The sequence below is a fragment of the Eumetopias jubatus genome, unplaced genomic scaffold (assembly GCF_037043125.1).
Source record: "Eumetopias jubatus isolate StellerSeaLion01/CBP00866 unplaced genomic scaffold, mEumJub1_p1.0 scaffold_13, whole genome shotgun sequence".
Lineage (NCBI taxonomy): Eukaryota > Metazoa > Chordata > Mammalia > Carnivora > Otariidae > Eumetopias > Eumetopias jubatus.
In genome coordinates, this window is record NW_028274819.1 from 9,596,200 (window position 1) to 9,619,304 (window position 23,105).

At 42.7% G+C, this 23,105-nt stretch overlaps 1 pseudogene across 1 annotated transcript; it reads right to left on the minus strand.

The window, feature by feature from the left end:
* Window positions 1–445: 445 nt before the first annotated feature.
* On the minus strand, window positions 446–21,806 carry LOC148162596 (uncharacterized; annotated as a pseudogene). Its single transcript, XR_015766599.1, has 5 exons — window positions 21,716–21,806; window positions 19,845–20,035; window positions 4,544–4,625; window positions 3,978–4,165; window positions 446–1,563 (listed from the first exon to the last, which is right to left on the minus strand). The product of XR_015766599.1 is annotated as an uncharacterized LOC148162596 (transcript).
* Between the last annotated feature and the right edge of the window lie 1,299 nt (window positions 21,807–23,105).

Consider the following 23,105-nt stretch of genomic DNA (forward strand, 5'->3'; position numbering starts at 1 on the left):
CTAATGGCATCACAGATCCTGAGGTGTTTGGGAGAAGGAAGAGGGGAGGGACTCATTATGACATTTGTAAGTCCTAGATACTTTGGGCCAGTTTCAGTAAAAAGCATATTAGTACCATATCTTACAACTACATCAGGATAGGGGCGCCTGGGTGGCTCAGTTGTTAAGTGTCTGCCTTCAGCTCAGGTCGTGATCCCAGGACCCTGGGATCAAGCCCCACGTCGGGCTCCCTGCTCCGTGGGAAACCTGCTTCTCCTACTCCCCCTGCTTGTGTTCCCTCTCTCTCTGTGTCCCTCTCTGTCAAATAAATAAATAAAATCTTTAAAAAAAAAAACTACATCAGTATAAAGATAATATACTCCACTCTGGTTTATTGGTATATATTCTTTATTACTACAGTCACTTTCGGTTAATATTTTTAAAGAAATTATAAATTTTTGTGGAATCTTAAAAGTACCATGTGACTAATGCTCTACATGTGTTATGCCTGGTGGAAGTCAGCCCTGGTTGAAGTTGAGAAAGTCTTGAGTTAGGGTCAAGGCTCTTTCGGGGTGACAGGATAGTCCATGAAGGAAGAGAAGAGGGACCCCGTGAGTAGTGAGCAGAAGAGGTGGCAATATCTTATCCCTGATGACCGGAATGTGGGGGTGGATAAAAGCAAGGAGAGCTATGGTTCAGTATAAAAACTACTGGCTTTGCCTTATTCCTACAAAACACACACATTTTCCTCAACCTACCTGGCTTTGTAGGTTATCATGGTGGAGAGACTGGACCACATTGTCACTTACACAGAGAGGACTAGGGGTGCCCACACAATTTCAGGGAGGCCCCCAATCTCAGTAAGTAGGGCAAATCACATTTTAATGAAATATTTCAAGAATCAAAATGAATGCCACATATTTAAAATTTAAAATCAAGACAGGATTCGCCCCTGCTTTGTATGAGTCATGTCTCTCCCTGGCTCTAGTCCTGGCCCTGCACTCTTGGATCCGGGGCAGGAGCTGAGAGAGGCCTAGCCACGGCGAGCTGGGCTCACAACACAGACGAAGACTGCAGTGTCTCAGGGAACTGCACAGGGCCCAAACACCAGAACCTAAGTCTGGAGATCTTCCCACAAGGTCCCAAGGGAAATGGCGGCCAAGAGTGTGGAAGAGCACATTTTCAGAGAGAGGACCCTGTAGGGCTACACATGGGGACAAACAAAGTGCTTTTCAGATTCCTCAGTCCTTCACCCATGTGTTCTCCAATGAAAAATTAGGCATGAGCTTCTCTGTGCGTGAGCGTGTGGGCACACGTACGTGTGATAGAAGAGGCTCTCTAAAGCCTCCATTTTGATCAGATCACATAAGCAGAGCTTTCCATTTGCAGATACTTTACTGAAATGAAAATGTACTCAAGGTTTCAACAATTGTCTTGCAGTTTATAGATCAAAAGACAAAAAGGAAAGGAAACTCGTGGTTCATAGGAATCCATAGTTTCTGACCATTCTCTGTAGTCCTCGGTGCCTCAGGTCATGTGGAAGGTTAAAACTTCAGCACACCACCTACTTTGATATATTGTGTTCTGGAAAACAAAAACAGAGACATCGATCAGATTTTCAGCTCTCTGTTAGAAAGGAAAGTTGAAAAAGAAACACTTCTTCTCCTTGGGTGTTCTGGGTTTGTCCACACACATCTGGTATCCAAGAAAGTCAGTGTTTGAATTAAGATTGGAATGATCTTGTTTCTCATTCTAACGATCCAGAGACTTTATTGATTCCAGAGAGGTGCTGCTGTTGCCAGATCTCTGCCCATCAGGGGTCTCGGTAATACTTTTTTCTTCATGTTTCCTACTCCATGAAATATCATATCCTGTAAATATGCTGTGTGTATTATCAGTTTTCAACAAAGAATTGTTAAGTTTCAGCTCATATACAAAAAAATGTGAAGTTTTTGAGCTCTGGTGTGGCCTTACATGTTAGAAATACCGAAAACAGTCTGAAACTGAAACCATTACCTTTGAGACCCAGAAAATAATGGAGATGTGCACTCCAAGTGGTCAGTCTAATCAGGTTTTTAAAGAAAAAATTCCACTATCTTTGGTTGCAGGGTTTTTCAGGCTTTAAAATGTTTTCTGATGGTAAATACACATAACGTAAGATTGGCCATTTTCATCATCTTAAGTATATAGTTCAGCAGTGTTAAGTGTATTGACATTGTGGTGCGACCAATCTCCAGAACGTTTTCATCTTGCTATGGTGAAACTCTATACCCACTGAACATCCCCATTTCCCATACCACCCAGCCGCTGAAAGCACTATTCTACATTCTGTTTATAGGAGATTGGCTACTCTAGAAAATGGATGTAAATGAACTCATGCAATAGTTGTCTTTTTTTACTGGCTTATTTCCTTTATCATAATGTGCTCAAGGTTCATCCAAGTTGTGCCCTGTGTTAGCATCTTCTCAGTGGGGGACACTATTACCTTTTGCTTTGGCAATATTTCTACATTGTCTACTCTGGAAGGTTTTCAATGGCATATTAGGATAGGGAATGAAATACAGAGAACAAACACAGTACTGACTGTTCTTTTATGCAATTCCACCCCCCATGGCAGATTCATACCCATGATCTCTACTTGCCATCATGGGGTCTTAAATTTATGGTCAAGGAATCTGATCATGTATACTAACACATTGTGATTGCTTGAAAGTGCATTCTAAATTCTTTTAATAAGATGTACAGAGTCTTCTTCAAGTGGGTTCTTCTGGATTCTATTAAAAAATACTTGTCATCAGGGATATGACTTTTTTTGACTTCAAAACCACAATGAGATACCACCTGACACCAGTTAGAATGGTTAAAATTGACAAAACAGCAAACAACAAACATTGGAGAGGATGTTGGAGAAAGAGGAACCCTCTTACACTGTTGGTGGGAACGCAAGCTGGTACAGCCACTCTGGAAAACAGTATGGAGGTTCCTCAAAAAGTTAAAAATAAAGCTACCTTATGACCCAGCAATTGCACTACTAGGTATTTACCCAAAAGATACAAATGTACTGAAAAGAAGGGTCACATGCACCCCAATGTTCATAGCAGCAATGTCCACAATAGCCAAACTGGGGAAGGAGCCGAGATGCCCTTCAACAGATGAATGGATAAAGAAGATGTGGTCCATATATACAATGGACTATTACTCAGCCATCAGAAAGGATGAATACCCACCATTTGCATGGACATGGATGGAACTGGAGGGGATTATGCTAAGTGAAATAAGTCAGGCAGAGAAAGACAATTATCATACGGCTTCACTCATATGTGGAATATAAGCAATAGCACAGAGGACCACAGGGGGAGGGAGGGAAAACTGAAGGGGGTGGAAATCAGAGAGGGAGACAAACCATAAGAGACTCTGGACTCTGGACTCCAGGAAACAAACTGAGGGTTACGGAGAGGAGGGTGGTGAGGGGATGGGTTAGCCTGGTGATGGGTAATAAGGAGGGCACGTGATGTGAGGAGCACTGGGTGGTATACACAGCTAATGAATCATTGAGCACTACACCAAAAACTAATCATGTACTATATGTTGGCTAATTGAATTTAAATAAAAAACATTCTTATGAACATTTTCCTCTTTGTTTCTATGAAGAAGGGGATCTTTTTTGCTGATCACTTCTACAAGTGAGGAACTTCTTGAGAATCAGATGTTTTAAACCTTGATAGAAAGTGTGTGTGTGAGTTTGTGTGTGTGTTCTTTTCCCACCTTGACCTTTTTATTTCCATTCCCTAAAGATTCCACAAAGTGAAGAGGCAAGTCAGTACTGGAACCTTGGCTGGCTTTCTGGATGTCAAAGGATTCACATGCACCCACAATTAAATTCACTGAAATAAAAGAAGGCATGTGTAACACTTGATGTGGCATAATGAGTGACAAACTTAGAGTTTGCTTGTCCCTGATCAGTGGTTTGAAAGCTCATTAGAAGAAATCATAGTTACCATCATCACTCCAACATTGCTCAGAGTTTCGTTTGACTGGCTGAGAAAACATTGCTTCAGTTGTGCTAGGGCTTGGTCAGTTGCAGGACCAGATGAGAAGGGCTCAAGTAAGTTTTGGTATTCATCCATGCTCACTTGAGAATTGATTGTTTTGTTAACCACCACTTCTAGAAACTAGCATCCAGAACCTGGAAGAAAACATGTGAAAGTGGTCTCAGTTACGTAGGTATGAAGCCCTTTGTTGGTGTCCTTAGGATGTTGGTCATCTTCTCACATTCCAGTAGACACACATATTCAGAGAGATTATGGTGAATGATCTTGAGTTCTCAATTCTAGCAGAGTAAGTTCAGGATCTAGGATTTCCTTTAAGCCTGAAACCATGTGTGCCCCCTCCCCACCCCTATGCTACCTCCATAGCCCAGAGAAGCCAAACACTAGAAACCATGAAACACGAAGACGCTGGAGAAATGAGATGCTTTGCACTGGAGTTTGGGGAACAGGAGGTCTTCCAGAGGGCTGTGACACAATCTTCAGCCCAAAGCCTGTCCTCCCTGCATAGAAATCACCTGCAAAGCAGTAAAGGGGGCGGGCAATCAGCACAAGGACTCTCAGCAGCTTCACGTTTGAGGGCAGCTCTGGCTGGCCGGTCTGTCAGGGAGGAAAGAACTTTGGCGGTGAGCCCCTAGGAGTCCTCCTTTTATTCTTCTGCTCACTACCTTAATCCCTCCCATAAATGAAGGAATGAATCACACGATGACCCTGGCTTTGGACCAGGAAATGGCAGCAAGAATCAACTGCAACCCAGCCAGCCTGTGCTCCATTTGTAGAAACCAAGGAGACAGAGCTTGTTGGACCCAAAACAATCTTGGAACTCAGTAACGATACATGACTGTAGATGAAATTAATGCGAAAGTGCTTGCTAACTAATCAGATTACAGCAAAGTGAGCCTGTGTTGTCCTCTTGGTTGTTTTATTATTATTGTGGGCTTCATATCCCCCTCATACCCATCCTCCTTCCTCAAGGTCCATAAAGGTTCCTATCACGTGTTCTGCTCCTGTTGGCTTAGGGCACATCTGGGCTCAGTGCAATTCCACATATGTCCTTTGGAGGGCAGACTTCCCTAGCCCATAGACAGTTTAGGAAGGTGCTTGTGTTTGGGAAACACAATGTCTTATTCTCCTTGAAGGCTCTTTTCTACAAAGAATATCTCATTTAATTAACTCAATTTCATAAATTCAGTCTATCGTAAATCCATAAGTTTTTTAGCTGTTTTTTCCCCCACCAATTCAAAGAATGGTGTGAAGCAGTAGAGCAAGAGGTTGCTCAGCAGAGACAGTGCTGAGTGGAAGAATGGTGACCAGGTCTGGGTTCAAGCAGAAGTGGAATTAAATCTTGGATGCAACACCTAATCACAAAGTGTCCTTGGGCAAGTGAAACTGCTGGTCATTTCAAGCTTCCTTTTCCTCGTTTCTAAAATGAGCAGGAATAATACCACCTCTGGTTTTGCAAGAACGACAGATACTCTGTAAAGAGCTTATCCAGGGGCACCTGGGTGGCTCAGTTGGTTAAGCGTTTGCCTTCGGTTCGGGTCATGTTGTCGGGGTCCTGAGATCAGGCTCTACTTCAGGCTCCCTGCTCAGGGAGAAGCCTGCTTCTCCCTCTCCCGATCCCCATGCCTGTGCTCTCTGTCTCTGTCTCTCTCTGTCAAATAAATGAATAAAATGTTAAACAAAACAAAACAAAAGCTTATTCAAACAAGGTAATTATGAATAAATGGGAGGTTTCTTCCATCTAACCACCTATCCACCCACCCACTGCTCAACAGTAACCATGAGCTTCCCCCATGACCGGCGTCTGTGCTGTGTGCCCCAGATTCAGGTGTTCCACCAGGACTTTGACCCTGTGGGACTTCTCACAAGGGAGACAAAAACAAGCCTATAGCTGAATGAGTGACATCAGAAAGTGATTGCTGTACAGAACAACAAGATAACCATGAGGGGCAGCGTCCTGTACAGATGTCCAGGCCAGCTACAGGAGGATGGACCTTAAAGCCTGGATGAGTGGACGATGATATCAAGGGGAAGATCTGGGAAAGTATGTTCTTGGCAGAGGGAACAGCATGTACAGAGGCTCTGGAGCACTTGGTATTTGGCAGGATAAGGAAAGCAAACAGTGTGTCTCTTGGTGTCAAGAGAGACACAGGACAGCCTCATACAACAGAAATAGAGAAACCACATAAGTTGAAACAGGGACAATAGGAAGCTAATAGAAACAAGAGAAAAAAAAAGTAGGCTCAAGTTAACAAAATGAAAAAGAAATTGATAAGAGAGACAAAGAGATGAATTAAATACTCACAAATGTAGTATTTCCTGTTTGGATTATTTGGGACTCATTTCTTCCCATCATTCAGCTGGAGCACAGGTTGCCAAGATCAATACTAACTTAGAGAGAGACCAGAAATAGGGAAGAAGGTGATGTTCTTATGTGTGTGCTTTCCCCCAGTGGACCATTGCTGCCAATCTCCTTTCAAAAGGCAAATGAAGGACTTTAGTGATGAAAGCAGGGACTTTTTGGATAGGTCTTTTTTTTTTTTTTTAAGATTTTACTTTTATTTATTTGAGAGAGAAAGAACCACAGAGAGAGCGCATGCACAGCTGGGGGAGGGACAAAGGACAGGGGAAGGGAGAAGCAGGCTCCCCGCTGAGTAGGGAGCCTGACAAGGGGCTCCTTCCCAGGACCCGGGGGTCATGACCGGGCCAAAAGCAGATGCTTAACCTACTGAGCCACCCATGTTCTTCTGGATAGTTTTTTTTTTTTTTTAATGTTCAGTTAGCCACCATATAGTACACCATTAGTTTTGGATGTAATGTTCAACGATTCATTGCATATAATACCCAGTTGTGTATAACACCCAGTGCTCATCACAACACGTGCCCTCCTTAATACCCATCACCTGGCTACCCCCCATACCTCTCCCCTCTGAAACCCTGCTTGTTTCCTGGAGTCCAGAGTCTCTCATGTTTTGTCTCCCTCTCTGATTTCCCCCCCTTCAGTTTTCCCTCCCTCCCCCTGTGGTCCTCCGTGCTATTGCTTATGTTCCACATATGAGTGAAACCGTATGATAATTGTCTTTCTCTGCCTGACTTATTTCACTTAGCATAATACCCTCCAGTTCCATCCATGTCCATGCAAATGGTGGGTATTCATCCTTTCTGATGGCTGAGTAATAGTCCATTGTATATATGGACCACATCTTCTTTATCCATTCATCTGTTGAAGGGCATCTTGGCTCCTTCCCCAGTTTGGCTACTGCGGACATTGCTGCTATGAACATTGGGATGCATGTGACCCTTCTTTTCAGTACATTTGTATCTTTTGGGTAAATACCTAGTAGTGCAATTGCTGGGTCATAGGGTAGCTTTATTTTTAACTTTTTGAGGAACCTCCATACTGTTTTCCAGAGTGGCTGTACCAGCTTGCGTTCCCACCAACAGTGTAAGAGGGTTCCTCTTTCTCCAACATCCTCTCCAATGTTTGTTGTTTGCTGTTTTGTCAATTTTAACCATTCTAACCGGTGTCAGGTGGTATCTCATTGTGGTTTTGATTTGAATTTCCCTGATGGCTAATGATGATGAACATTTTTTCATGTGTCTGTTAGCCATTTGTATGTCTTCTTTGGAGAAGTGTCTGTTCATGTCTTCTGCTCATTTTTTGACTTGATTATTTGTTTTTTGGGGGTTGAGTTTGAGAAGTTCTTTATAAATCTTGGATATCAGCCCTTTGTCTGTAGTGTCATTTGCAAAAATCTTTTCCCATTCTGTGGGTCGCCTCTTTGTTTTGTTGACTGTTTCATTTGCTGTGCAGAAGCTTTTTGTCTTGATGAAGTCCCAAAAGTTCATTTTTGCTTTTGTTTCACTTGCCTTTGGAGATGTATCTTGAAAGAAGTTGCTGTGGCCGATGTCAAAGAGGTAACTGCCTATGTTCTCTTCTAGGATTTTGACGGATTCCTATCTCACATTGAGGTCTTTCATCCATTTTGAGTTTATCTTTGTGTCTGGTGTAAGAGAATGGTCAAGTTTCATTCTTCTGTATGTAGCTGTCCAACCTCCCTGCACCTTTTACTGAAGAGACTGTATTTTTTCCATTGAACGTTCTTTTCTGGTTTGTCAAAGATTAGTTGACCGTAGAGTTGAGGGTCCATTTCTGGAGTCTCTATTCTGTTCCATTGACCTGTGTGTCTGTTTTTGTGCCAGTACCATGCTGTCTTGATGATCACAGCTTTGTAATATAGCATGAAGTCAGGCAACGTGATGCCTCCAGCTTTGGTTTTCTTTTTCTTTTTTTTTTTAAAGATTTTATTTATTTATTTGAGAGAGATAGAATGAGAGATAGAGAGCACGAGAGGGAAGAGGGTCAGAGGGAGAAGCAGACTCCCTGCTGAGCAGGGAGCCCGATGTGGGACTCAATCCTGGGACTCCAGGATCATGACCTGAGCTGAAGGCAGTCGCTCAACCAACTGAGCCACCCAGGCGCCCCTGGTTTTCTTTTTCAACATTCCCCCGGTGATTCGAGGTCTTTTCTTGTTCTATACAAATTTTAGGATTGTTTGTTTCATCTCTGTGAAAAATGATGATGGTATTTTGATAGGGATTGCTTTGAAAGTGTAGATTGCTCTGGTCAGCATAGACATTTTCACAATGTCTATTCTTCCAATACGTGAGCATGGAATGTTTTTCCATCTCTTTGTATCTTCCTCAATTTATTTCATAGGTGTTCTGTAGTTTCTAGAGTATAGATCCTTTACCACTTTGGTTAGGTTTATTCCTAGGTATCTTACGGTTTTGGGTGCTATTGTAAATGGAATCAATTCCTTAATTTCTCTTTCTTCAGTTCCATTGTTAATGTATAGAAATGCAACTGATTTCTGTGCATTGATTTTGTATCCTGCCACGTTGATGAATTGCTGTGTGAGTTCTAGTAGTTTTGGGGTAGAGTCTTTTGGGTTTTCCACATAAAGTATCATGTCATCTGCAAAGAGAGAGAGTTTGACTTCTTCTTTTCCCAATTTGAATACATTTGATTTCTTTTTATTGTCTGATTGCTTTTGCTAGGACTTCTAGTACTATGTTGAACAAAAGCGGTGAGTGTGGGCATCCCTGTCATATTCCTGACCTTAAGGGAAAAGCTCTCATTTTTTCCTCATTGATAATGATATTTGCTGTGGGCTTTTCATAGATGGCTTTTATGCTATTGAGGTATGTTCCCTCTATCCCTATATTTTGAAGAGTTTTAATCAGGAAAGGATGTTGTATTTTATCAAATGCTTTTCTGCATCAATTGAGAGAATCATATGGTTCTTTTCTTTTCTTTTATTAATGTGATCTATCACGTTGATTGATTTGCGAATGTTGAACCACCCTCGCATCCCAGGAATAAATCCCACCTGGTCTTGGTGGATAATCCTTTTAATGTACTGTGGATACTATTGGCTAGGATCTTGGTCAGTATTTGGGCATCCATGTTCATCAGGGATATTGGTCTGTAATTCTCCTTTTTGATGAGGTCTTTCTCTGGTTTGGGGATGAGGGTAATGCTGGCCTCAAAGGACGAGTTTGGAAGTATTCCTTCTGTTTCTATTTTTTGGAACAGCTTCAGTAGAATAGGTAAGATTTCTTCTTTAAATGTTTGGTAGAATTTCCCTGGGAAGACATCTGGCCTTGGACTCTTGTTTTTTGAGAGGTTTTTGATTACTGTTTCAATTTCCCTGGCGATTGGCCATTCAGATCATCTATTTCTTCCTGATCCAGTCTTGGTAGTTTGTAAGTTTCCAGAAAGGCATCCATTTATTCCAGGTTGTTTAATTTGTTGGCATGTAGTTGCTGCTAATAATTTCTAATAAGTGTTTCTATTTCTTTGGTATTAGTCATGATTTCTCCCCTTTCATTCATGATTTTATTAATTTGGGTCCTTTCTCTTTTCTTTTTGATAAGTCTGGCCAAAGGTTTATCAATCTTATTAATTCTTTCAAAAAACCAGCTTCTAGTTTTGTTGCTCTGTTATACTGTTCTTCTAGTTTCTATTTCATTGATGTCTGCTCTAATCTTTATCATTTCTCTTATCTTGCTTGATTTAGGCTTTGTTTGCTGTTCTTTCTCTAGATCCTTTAGGTGTAAGGTTAGTTTGTGCATTTGGGATTTTTCTAGTTTTTTGAGAGAGTCTTGGATGGCTATGTACTTCCCTCTAAGGACTACGTTTACAGTATCCCATAGGTTCTGAACCGATGTGTTTTCATTCTCATTCGTTTCCATGAATTGTTTAAGTTCTTCTTTAATTTCCTGGTAGACCCAATCATTCTTTAGCAGGATGCTCTTTAACTTCCAAGTGTTGAATCCCTTCCAAATTTTTTCTTGTGATTGAGTTCTAGTTTCAAGGCGTTGTGGTCTGATAACATGCAGGGAATAATCTCAATCTTTTGGTATCGGTTGAGAACTGATTTGTGACCCAGTATGTGGTTTGTTCTGGAGAAAGTTCCATGTGTACTCAAGAAGAATGAGTATTCTGTTGTTTTAGGATGGAATGCTCTGTATATACAGAATGATGTATATGGACTATGAAGTCCATCTGGTTCAATGTGTTATTGAAAGCTCTTGTTTCTTTGTTGATCTTCTGCTTAGATGATTTGTTCATTGCTGAGAGTGGAGTATTAAGGTCCACTATTCATGTATTATTATCACTATGATTCTTTATTTTGGTTAACAGTTGGCTTATGTAGTTGCCTGCTCCCGTGCTGGTGTCATAGATATTTACAATTGTTGGATCTTATTGTTGGATAGACCCTTTAAGTATGATATAGTGTCCCTCTACATCTCTTACTACAGTCTTTGGTTTAAAATCTAATTTGTCTGATATGAGAATTGCTACCCCTGCTTTGTTTTGAGGTCCTTTTGGCATGATAAATGGTTCTCCTGCTTTGTTTTGAGGTCCTTTTGGCATGATAAATGGTTCTCCATCTCCTCACTTTCAATCTGGAGGTGTCTTTAGGTTAAAAATATGTCCCTTGGAGACAGCATATGGATGGGCCCTGTCTTTTTATCCAATCTGCAACCCTATGCCATTTCATGGGAGCATTTAGCCCATTCACATAGAGTAACTATTGAAAGATATGAATTTAGTTCTGTCATATTGCCTGTAAAGTCCCTGTTTCTATAGACTGTCTCTGTAAATTCCTGGTCTATGTTACTCTTGGGGTCTTTCCTCTTTTATAGAATCCCCCTTAATATTTCTTGCAGGGCTGGCTTGGTGGTCACATATTCTTTCAGTTTCTGTTGGTCCTGGAAGCACATTATCTCCCCATCCATTCCGAATGACAGCATTGCTGGATAAAGTATTCTTGGCTGCATGTTCTTCTCATTTAGTACCCTGAATCTGTCTTGCCAGCCCTTTCTGTCTTGCCAGGTCTCTGTGGACAGGTCTGACGTTATTCTGATGTTCCTCCCTCTGTGCATAAGAAATCTCTTAACCCTAGTGGCTCTCAAGACAGCTTCCTTCGCTCTAAGATTTGCAAGTTTCACTATTATATGCCAGGGTGTTGGTCTATTTTTATTGATCTTGGGAGTTCTCTTTGCCTCTTGGACATGAATGCTTATTTCCTTCCCTAGATTAGGGAAGTTCTCAGTTATGATTTGCTCAAATATACCTTCTAGTCCACTCTCTCTCTCCACCTCATCAGGGATCCCAATAATTGTGACATTGGAAGGTTTCATGGCACCATTGATCTCTCAATGTCTGATCCCAGGGGCTTCTAACTGCCTATCCCTATTCTCATCGACTTCCGTCCTTTCTATCATCTTATCTTCTTGATCACTAATTTGTCCTTCTGCCACATTTACCCTGATTGTTAGAGTATCCAGTTTAGACTGCATCTCATTCATAGTATTTTTAAGTTCAGACTGATTAGATCTCATTTCTGCCCTTAAAGATTCTATATTGCTGCTAATCGTTTTCTCAAGCCTAGCTATTGACCTCATAATTGCTACCCTGAAGTCTATCTCTGACATCTTGCTTATATTCATATCCATTAGATCTGTGGCAGAGGCCCTTGTCTCTGGTTCTTTTCTTTGTTGGGAGGTCCTCCTCTTAGTCATTCTTTTAAGGGATATTTGAGGGACTGTACAGAGTTCAAAATATCAATCACAGCCCCAAGCAAAATGCACCTACAAAAAAAAAAATCAGAAGTGTTCAAAAGCTATCACAGATACGCCATCAAAGCCAAGATGATCCAAAACAATAAAAAAGAAAGAAAAGACAAAAAAAAAAAAAGAAGGGGAGCAGGGAGAGAGATTATAAAATCTCTCAGGGTGGACACAGCAGGGTGATCTGCCTGTTCCTCCTGATTTTTGCTCTGTGTGTTAGAAGACACTATATCCCATAATTGCAAAAAAATCAGAACTTACATATATAGTAAGATGAAATTGAATAGAGTTAAAAATGGGCTAGTGTGGGGCATAAATCTATAAAACATATATGTGAAAAAGAAAATAAAAGTTAAGAAGCAACTTAAAAACAGGTTGGGAAATATGAATCTATTTGGAACTGGATGGAGCAGGGGAAAAGAAAAAAGAAAGAAAGAAAGAAAGAAAGAAAGAAAGAAAGAAAGAAAGAAAGAAAGAAAGAAAGAAAGAAAGAGAAAAGAAACGCAAAATTTTAGCCTGAAGTATAAGGGAGTCATGAGGAAACACCTGGAGGTCCCTATATCATTTTTCCCTGGCACTGGAGTTTTACAGTCCTGTGGGATATAAGCTTATCATTCACGTGTTCTTCCAGTCTGTCTTCTGGGGTAGGGGCCTGTTTCTTGGCTACTCAGCCTTCTTTGTTTGGATGGAGTTGCCCCACCCCTTTCAGGGGGATGGGCTTAAGGTGAGCTGGTTGGCTGCACTGCTTTTGTTCCCCGTGGTCTTTCCACTTCGCTTTAGAGGGTCAGAGCAAACATGGCCCTGTGGGAATCTCTGGCACAGAGCCGCAATGTCGCAGTCCCTCAGCAAATCCTCCAGGTCAATCCATCTCCACCTCTGTGCATACCAAACTCTACAGACTCGTGCAATTCATGCAGGTCACACCTCTCGCAGAGGGGGTCACAGGGACCTGTGAGCATCTCTGCACTTTATGACTTTGCAATTGCTAGCCACCATGGTCTCATGCGTGCACCCTCTTCCACAGCTCCCAGGTCACAATGAGTGCTGCCCCAGTGTCCCTTGGGGGATCACACCACCCTGAGAGCTGTTACCAAGTTGTTGGCACAGGCTCTTTATGTGCCAAACTGCCAAATCTCGGGGCCCCGCTGGCTGGACTTCTCCCTGGGGAGCCACAGGAACCCATGTGGGCCTCTGTGCCTTGTGACTCAGCAACTGCCAGCAGCCGTGGGCTCGCATGTGCATCCTCCTTCACAGCTCCCTGGTCATGCTGGGTGCTGCCCCGGTGTCTCCTCGTGGGCCACACCATCCCTAGAGCTGTCCCTGTCATGGGCACAAGCAGTTCTATATCTCCCCTAGGTTGTTAGACAGGCTGCACCTTCTAGTCCTTTTCAGGGTGGTCTAGCAGAAGGTGATCTCCCTACCAGCTCGGCTCATGGTTTATGGTGTCCAGAGCTGAAAGTCCCCTCTGGGCTTGCTGATCATAACCAGTCTCTCCTGCTCCACAGCTTGGGCACCCTATCTGTTCGGGTTCCCCCATTCTTTCTGAATCTCCTGGAATCCTGAGACCAAATGATCCCCCTAGAGTTCTACCTTACTTGCCCCCTGTGCCATTTTCAGAAGGGGTGCCTCTTGCTAGAGTAGATTTCCAAGGGTACTCTGAATGTCCTTAAGCCATGAGGTGATGAAGGGATCTTGGTCATCTGGGCTTTATGAAGACCCATGAAATGATCCACAGAGGAAAGAGTGGCCTGACTCAGAGAATCTGGACTAATTGCAAAAGAATATGAGTCAGTTAAGAACTTTCTTGTCTTCTTGTCTCTCTTCATTTTAGGCCCTAACTCTGCAAGAAACTATGGATAGTAGCCAGGAGAGAAAAAGTAGTAGTAAAGGAGAGAAAGAAAAAAGTCTTAAGTTTGAAACAACGTGAGGTTTTGATTATTATACAGGCCTGAATATGCTAATATCAGAAGGGAGAAATTAGACTTCATATCCTAGGATATGGAGCACCATTGAAGGTTTGCTTGAAATAAGCCATGGGAAAAGGAGAACTTTGAGTTAGGAGTGTTGACCTTGTCATAGAAAGTAAGATGAATGCAGGGAGAAGCCATCGGAGGAGGAGTCCCTGGGCAGAGAGTGGTAATCTGTGTCCAGGGGAACAACTAGAGGCCTCAAAGACAAAGTCAAAAGACTCTGCATACATTCATCCTTCCTACTTGGTATACAGGATTGTCATTTGAGCCAAAGTTTATAGAAAATTAGGCCTATGTCAACAAAGAAAAATCTAGGTGGCAAAACAAACAAAAAGTGAGTTGACAGCAGATGTGATTTGACTTTGAGATGTAACAACTCTGGGCGAGTATGGCCAGTGGAGATTGAATTACAGTCCCTGCTCCCATGTAGTTATCTTTCTGCTGTCTCAGAGAGCTATAGCCTGTGGAATCACTGTGTGTGTGTGTGTGTGTGTGTGTGTGTGTGTGTGTGTGTGTGTGTTTGGTAAAATATATATAAGATAAAATTTTATCTTTAAATTTAAACCATATTTAAATGTACAATTCCACTTCATTAAGTACATTTACAATGTTGTCACAACTACCCATTTCCAGAAATCATCTCAAACAGAAACTGCACCCAGTAAACAGTAGCTCTTTAAACTTCTCTCCTCCCAGCCCCCGCCCTTACGGTCTTGCTTTATCTCACCTCACACTCTCTAACAGCAGCTCATGAAGGAAAATGTTCCTGTATGAGACCCTAAGTTTATTAGTTTTATAACAGTGAAATACCAGTCTTAAAGGGTTACAGAAGTAGCTAAGGAAAGGTCTCAAGGCAGGGGGTGCCTGGTGGACTCAGTGGGAAGAGCATTGTGACTCTTGAAACTGGGTCAGGAGTTTGAGACCCATATTGGGTACAGAGATTACTTAAATAAAAATAAAACATTAAAAAAAGGAAATGTCTCAAAGCGACCACCATGGTGATGCTGGGGGCGGGGGGATGGTTCTCTGAGTCTCATAGAGAGTCTTGCCCTCCTCCTACCATCAACGGGTGGCACCTGCCTCCCCAGTCACTGGGCTGATAGCACCTAAAGGAGATGGAGACGAAGAAATGGGGACTGAATGGATTCTCTCTGCAGAGATATCCATATGTTGGTCCTGGCAGGGGTGGGGGACAGTCTGGGCATCAGTTGCTTTTGAAATCTTCACAGTTGATTCCAACATAGAGCCAGGGTTGAGGAACACTGGAGGAAGACATTCTTTATCTCCACATTCAATGGTGGTATTAATCTTTTACCTTCCTGGCTATTAGTAGGGATGAAGTGAGACAGAACATGTAAACCTTCCAGGATAAGGACCAGCCTATAAGAGTGCTCAATGAATGTAAATGCTTAGTATTTTAGAAACAATTAAAGTGACTGATAAAATTTGTTGTTCTATATTATTAATTTATCCAAAAGTGCTCTGTGATATGAATATTCTATCACAGAAAGGCAAAGTGATAACAGAAGGATGTGTGTGTGTGTGTGTGTGTGTGTGTGTGTTTGTCTTTGTATGGTGTGATATTGTGTGTTTTTGGGTTTGTCTGTGTGTGATTGTAAAACTGTATATCTGTGTGCATGTTGTTGAGGGTGAGATGTGTGTCTTTGTATAAAGATTTATTTTAGGGTGTGTGACTCAGAAAGAGCTTCACAAAGGAGGAGACGGGAAATGGACCTTACAGATGAGGCTGTAGACTGTCCTATTCAGGGAGGATGTAGAGGCAAAGAGAACCCCACCTGCCCTGGTACAATGGTATGACTCAGCACAATACATAAGTGAATGGCATGTAAACAAGTATGGCTGAGCATAGAGTCCTGGGTGATCAGGGATAGAGGCTAAGGGGTGCCCAGGGATGGAGCCATGGATGCCCTTGTGTGCAATGCAAATGGTGGTCCTTGGTCCTCCCAGCAGTGTCTGCAGTCTGGGTTTCTTAGAGTTTGCAAGAGCTCCATGATCCTTGTGTCCACTTAGCAGAGTACATAGGCTGAATACAGAATGCATTCCACAAAAGGGGACCGATTTGATTGTACATATTTCCTGATGTGTTAAAAATACACATTTATTATAAAAGCATTGCTAAAAATTGATAATAGTAGATAGCTGTTACCTTCTATGTCTCAGTCATGAGGTAGTATCAATTTCTGACTACAATATCAGCGTTAGGATTACGAATCAAAAATTCCTCTTATTCAAAAGCCTTGGAAACATATAACTGTATTAGTTCATGTTTCTAGGAGTGAGATCAGATTCACAGTTGGATGGGAAGGTCACTTTGGCATTGATGAAGAAGATGTATTGCACAAAAAAAGAGCCCAGGGAAACATGTAGGAGACTTTGACCCAAGCCAGGCATGATGGGACTGGTGTGTGATGATGGCTATGGGGATGGCAGGAGGGAAAGCTCAGAAGTGAGGCTGTGGGAGTGGAGGTGGCAGAACTCAGTGAACTTTGGATGTCAGGGGGAAGGTGTAGGGAACTGATTGTAAGCTGACTCGGTCCTTGCAGTCAGGGAGCCCAACCAGGGGCTAGCTTCCACAATCCCTGCATGCAACCCAGTATTTGATTTGACCTACATAAGTGCTCTGGAACTTGAGGGGCAAACCCAATAGTTCCTCTGTAAAAATGCTTGATTAAGCTTTCTTGTTATTTTGCAAAGCAGCCGGGAGGAACTTGTGGTTGTCTGTTCTATTTAGAGGTTTCTTACTAATGTGCAGTTTCTGGATAAACATCCTTGTTATTGAACTATAAAATAAAGCTTCTCAAGCACACTGGGGCTCCATTGAGTTATCAGCTCATGAGACCTCCCGATCCCAGCTTTCTTGACTCTTGTTTTTCTTCATTCCCCACCGTTCTCTCTCGGGTTGTCCTGGTCTTTTCATGCTGGCTCACGACAGGAAGGTGAATGTAGTAAACTCCTAAAACTCCCCAAAGATACCCACATCTTAAGCCCTGCTACTTGCCATGTTCCCCTTCATGGTTAAAAAAAAGGGGGGGACTTTGTAGATATAATAAATCTAGATTCTGATATGGAAATATTATCCTGAATTTTTGGGATTGTCCTCTAAATACAACCCCATACATTTTATATGAAGGCGAAAGAGGGAGATTGACAGACACAGAAAAGCAGAAGGCAGTGTGACCTCATAGGGCAGAGATCAGAGTGATGGGACAGAAGACAAGGAATGATGGTTTCCAGCCATCAAAGCTGGAAGCAGCCATGAACAGATTTTCACCTCAACCTTCCAGACAGGCCCTCCTGATACAGTGATTTCTGTTAAGTGTTACAGATTTTGGACCTCTGTTATCCAAACGTTAAGAAAATAATAGGTGTAGGGCGCCTGGGTGGCTCAGTTGGTTAAGTGACTGCCTTCAGCTCAGGTCATGATCCTGGAGTCCCGGGATCGAGTCCCACATCGGGCTCCCTGCTCAACAGGGAGTCTGCTTCTCCCTCTGACCCTCTTCCCTCTCGTGCTTTCTATCTCTCATTCTCTCTCTCTCTCAAATAAATAAATAAAATCTTAAAAAAAAAAAGAAAATAATAGGTGTAAGCCACCAAATGTATGGTAGTGCTTTGCAGCAGTCAGTGGAAACTCTTCCAAATTGTCTGCATCAGGTGCCTCATGGCTTGGGGCATTAGCCAGAAAGGGAGGCCCATGGAAGGAAGAGTAGGTTGCAGGCAGGCAGTGCGTACAGTTTTCTACATTTCTCTTGAAATAACAATGGAGGCCTGAATGGAGTTTTCCAGAGGGCACCTGGAAGCTATTTCTGGAGCTCTCAGGAGAATGTGTGGGAGAAAGCATTAGCCTGAGGTGTTGATGAGTGTTCTAGAGGTCAATGAGCATGTGCATGTGCAGAATCAAAATGATTTAACTGAAGGGTGAACCCTAGAAGTTCATTAAATTTGAGAAGTAGGTAGAAAACAAATTACACTGGAGAAGTCATAGGATCGAAACCAGAGTGAGGTGTGAGAACCAAGCAAGTTTGTTTTGATTGTGATGGGGACAAAATACTAGTGACAGTGCTCGTTGGGAACCACATGACTGCCCAGATAGATAGGCTGTGGGTATCCTTCATACAAAACCATCCCAGGAACGTTAACTGTGCATTACCCTGAAACTTCATTTTCATTCATGCCCATGCGTATGGGAAATCTAGAAAGTGATTTTCTAGATGATTTCTGCGCAAATATTTCCTCTTGTGGTCCCTGCTGTTCAGGCTGCTATGGGTGACTGGACACTAGGTCTCTAAAATTTACTATTGACAACACCCAATGGCCACTGCATGACAAAGAGCACCCCAACTCAAGGCCAGAGACTGTGGGATAATAATAAGACAAATAGAGGAATGCAGGGAAACTGATTTATTAAAGCAAGATGATGAAATCTTTACATTTTCCAGAAGATCAGGTGGTCATTTGGAGACTGAGATACTAGCATATAAGATTTGTTATGTACAATACAACACAATGTTCTCCTGAAATAGATAAAGAAAGAGAGAGAAGGTCAGTCATGCTTCTCCTGGGGATGACACCTTAACCACAGGCTGTCACTTACAAGAAGTTGTCTGTGAAGTTTCAATCAACAAAAGGCAAGTAGAATGGGCACAGGACAGGAAGCCAGGGAGGATGGTAAACTAAATACACCCGACATAATTACAACAAATGATGCAAGTCAGGAAAAATCCATTTCCATATTCTGGCAAGTAAAGCCTGAGGTGACCCAAGAGTAAGACTCAGGTTTCTAATGGAAAGAGGAGCAGCCAGGATTTTTTTCTTGGTATCTCGAGTGAAAGACTCTAATTTTTCACTGCAGTGGGGATATGGGAGTGAGAGACTAGAATAGGGATGGGAGGGGACTTTGGGAATACTGCTTTCAGGAGAGTCCCAGGTTCATGGTGTGGAAATTCAACCAGATGGCACGTGTCTTCTCAGCACTGAAACCCCAGCCCCCATGAGCATTTATGACTGAACCTTATGACCTAAATCCAGCAGTGGATGGGCTGAGAGACACCTTTAAGTATCTTATTTCTAGACAAAGATGTAATTTAAGTGTTTCACCCTCACATGTGATTACAGGAGATAGAGGAGAGTCTCTGGACATGGGTATGATAAGGGAGAGCGTTGTAGGCAGGGAGTGGTGAAGTGGGCTGAGGTATGGGGGGTAGGTCTTGGCTGTGCAGAAGCTGGCAGAGTGCCCAGGCAGCTGCCCTCCATGCTGACAGAGGACCAGTTTCCCTCCCTTCCAGCTGTCTCCCCATTCAACACTCCCAACAGCCCCATGGGACTCTGCTGTGACTGTGTCCACTTGGAGGGGGAGAACTCACTCTCAGGAAAGTTCCCAGGCAAGGGCATAGCCTCACTTTGGCCCTACGACACCCCTGCATGGGGCCCCAATTGTTCTCTTCCTCAGGACACTATGGGGAACTTGGTGCCTGTAAAGGAGGAACACGTCATGACACTCTGTGCAAGCTTAGTGTAGGTCCCCAGGTGTAATGTTATCCACCCTGTGGCCACCTTTCACCCTATCAGGGGCGAGCAGGGAGGCAGGGACCTCCACCCCCTATGCCATTGACAGAACAGCATCCTGACAGCCTAACTGGCTTCTCAACAAGCAGAAGCCTTTATGCACAAAGAAGAAATGAATTACCAATGCCTCTCCAATGCATTTTTTGTTCTCAGGGAAGATGTGATCCAAACATTTCTTCACTTTCAGATAGTCCTCAATGACTCCTTGAGGTGGGTTATATTTTCCCTGAAGGGTGGTCTTGAAGCTAGCTGAATCTTGAAAGAGGAAATCTTTCAAAATGTTTACCAAGTCTGGACAGGCGCTCTCATTGGCTGGAGAAGAGAAAGGAATACAACTGATATAAGGAAATTCACATTTTTCCCTTGGCTCCCTAATGTTAGAATTAGACACAAACCCTAAAGGTTTTAGGATTTCATCCCACCATAGTGCCAGTGACAACGCCCGGCCATGGAAGCTGTGACTTCCTCATTTTGCAGAGCAATCAGAGGAGCCAGAACTAGAATATAGGCTTGCTGATCACTGTTTCAGTTTTTATCCTTTTTAAGGCACATCACCTTTTTAACTAGACTTTCCTGGTTTGCTGAAATTACTTTCATTACATTTCAAGCAATTAAGCTTTGCCTGAACACAGTGACACCTTGGTTTTGTCTTGGATATCAGAGAAAGAGAGGTTTGAGTAATCAATTTTTAAGTGAATGGCAGAGTGAGATCTTTCCAGAGAGCAGAGAAGTGGGGGGTCAAACTGGAGAAGAAAAGTCACACTATTTATATGTTGGAAGATGCTCCTTTGAGACTGAAGAATGACATTATGTCACTGGATGCAGACATGGTTAAAAAGCTAAACACACACATGCAAACACAATCCCCCAGGTAATCAGTGTGAACACATTTGAAGTTTATCCACAAAGTTATGACTGGCTCTTTTATTCCTGCAGAATCCCTTAGAGAGGGTGAGAGGCAGGGACTGGGGCTCTGTCCTGACCCCCTGGACCTGTGTGGCAGCCTGAAGAAACCACTTTTCCTAGTGTAGATTCTCTATCCCCCGAAGTCTTTGTAACCACGCTGTAGACTTGAGGTACCCTACCAGGCTTGATCTCACCCTTGATCAGATGTCAAACTATGCAAAGAACATGAGAGGTTCAAATCAGAGGAAAGTGAGGGAAAGATGAGGACATTTAGAAAGTCAGATGAGGTAGAACAACTGTAGAAGACTTGGGTCGATACCATGGGTAAGAAGATATGTAAAAATACTGTTGAATGAATGACAAGAATTTATCTAGATAAACAAGAATCTTGCCCCTAAAAATGTAGTAATTCTACTACAATTACTGGTAACACTCCTAGAAAACCAGGAGGACTGGTAGATACAGTGAGATCTACTCACTAGTAGACATAGTGAGTGCTGTTTATTCCCAGAGCCACCTTGAAAATTTATTATTAAGAGACTCAGACAACACTGGATCTTCTGGAAGTGGGAACTCTCCACAAAACTTTCCAGCTATAACATTTTATGAGACTGAATCCAAGAGTTAAAAGCTGAGAACTCAACTGTCACCTGAAAAACTATGGGAAGGAGAATATCTGGGAACTGCTAGAAATCAGCTTGAGAGCCAAAGCTGGACCCTTGATACAGTTAATCTCACTTCTTGCTATAGCTATTCTTGTGGTATCTGTCAAACCCAAGGATGAGAAGAGACTTGGAGAGATTAAGCATTTTGTCCAAGGTCAAAGCACTGGTAAGTTGCCGAGCCATGATTCATACCTAAATCTTATGTCCTCTTGCTTCTGAAGCACAGATCACAGATAAGGAGAGAGGTTTCAGTGGAAAACTCTTAAAATTTGTCTGCATTAATTTGCTGCACAACTTCCAGGGTGTTGGGAACTCACAAAATTAGCCCTGGGGTTGGGAGTGGGGGTGGGAGGCTAGTTCACAAGTACAGGAAAAAGAGGAAAGCCACCTAAGTTCACCTGGTTCTGAGAAGTGTACTCACCAGGGCTGATGCCTGTCTGATGAGAAATGATACTCACCCTCATAGTAGTAAGAGCCAGAGTGACCAGAAGGACACTCAGAGACAACCTCATCGTTTATTTTGCTTTGAGTTTTCAGCTTGAGTGAAAGGTGAGCTGAACTCAGGAGCCTGGGGATCCCAGGACTATTTATACCTAGAGAGCCTCCCTGGTGCTGCCCAAATAAATATGTGGTCAGGACATGGGCCTGGCTTCCAGCCCTCCATTCCTCTCTCAGGTCTCATGCCATTCATCGGTGTCGCAGACCCCAACGCCACAGTCAACATTCCTATTCATAGGCATTGCTGTCAGCATGCACCTCTCCTTTGTAGCAAAAACTGAGGTTGTAGTTTTAAAAATGTATAGTCAGTTAATTTGTGCAAGCCCTCCACCCACTGGACATTAGCTTCTGAACTGCAGGGGCAGCCTCTGGTTTTGCTCATCTTTACCTAGCATAGTGCCTGGCACACAGGAGAGGAAAAGCATATATTCTTGGAATAAATGAATGAATATTAACCAACAAACCACTAAACTTGGCTGGAGTGTATCTTCAGTATGAAATGATGCCTGCTGCTCTAAGTTTCCCTTTGGGCAGGTGAGGGAGAAAGATTAGTAGCGTGGTGACCCCAGTGAGAGGAATGAGTGGTTTTTGGCATCCCAAGAAAAGACAATGTCAAGGGGAAGACTACCTCCCCAACAATTAATTTCCTATTCTAAGCTAGTATTTTAAAAAATATAGAAGATATTTATAATCAAATCAGGCTCTACATGGAGAAAAGAAACTCCTCATTAGCTTTACTTGTCCACTGTCAGGGTCACACCTTCAGAGTCAACAGGGTCCAGGCAATAGAACTCCCCAAAGGGGCTTTTCCTCTACCTCTCCTCAAGTATAACTAGCATGCTCTCGGAAACACAGGGGAGGCATGGAAAATCCTTACTAAAGGCATTAGGATGTCAGTCTGGTTATCCAGAGGAGCATATGGGAGAGCCATTGAAGGGTATATAGAATTCTGACTTGAAGAAATGGCTGATGAGCACTGGGTGTTATACGCAACTAATGAATCGTTGAACACTACATCAAAAACTAATGTTGTACTATATGTTGGCTAACTGAACATAATGCAAAAAAGGAAAGAAAAAAAGAGATGGATGGAGGAGGGATCCCAAGGGAAGAGCATGAGGGGAGACAAGGCCGATGGCCTGACCACATATTTATTTGGGCAGCACCAGGGAGGCTCTCTAGGTATAAATAGTCCTGTTCCTTGGGAATATCAGGTATGCAGCTTACCCTGAAACACATAATACATACAACAGTGCATGGTGGCAGAGGGAAGGCTTTTTGACTGGAAAGACAGGATGGGCCAAATCAAGGAG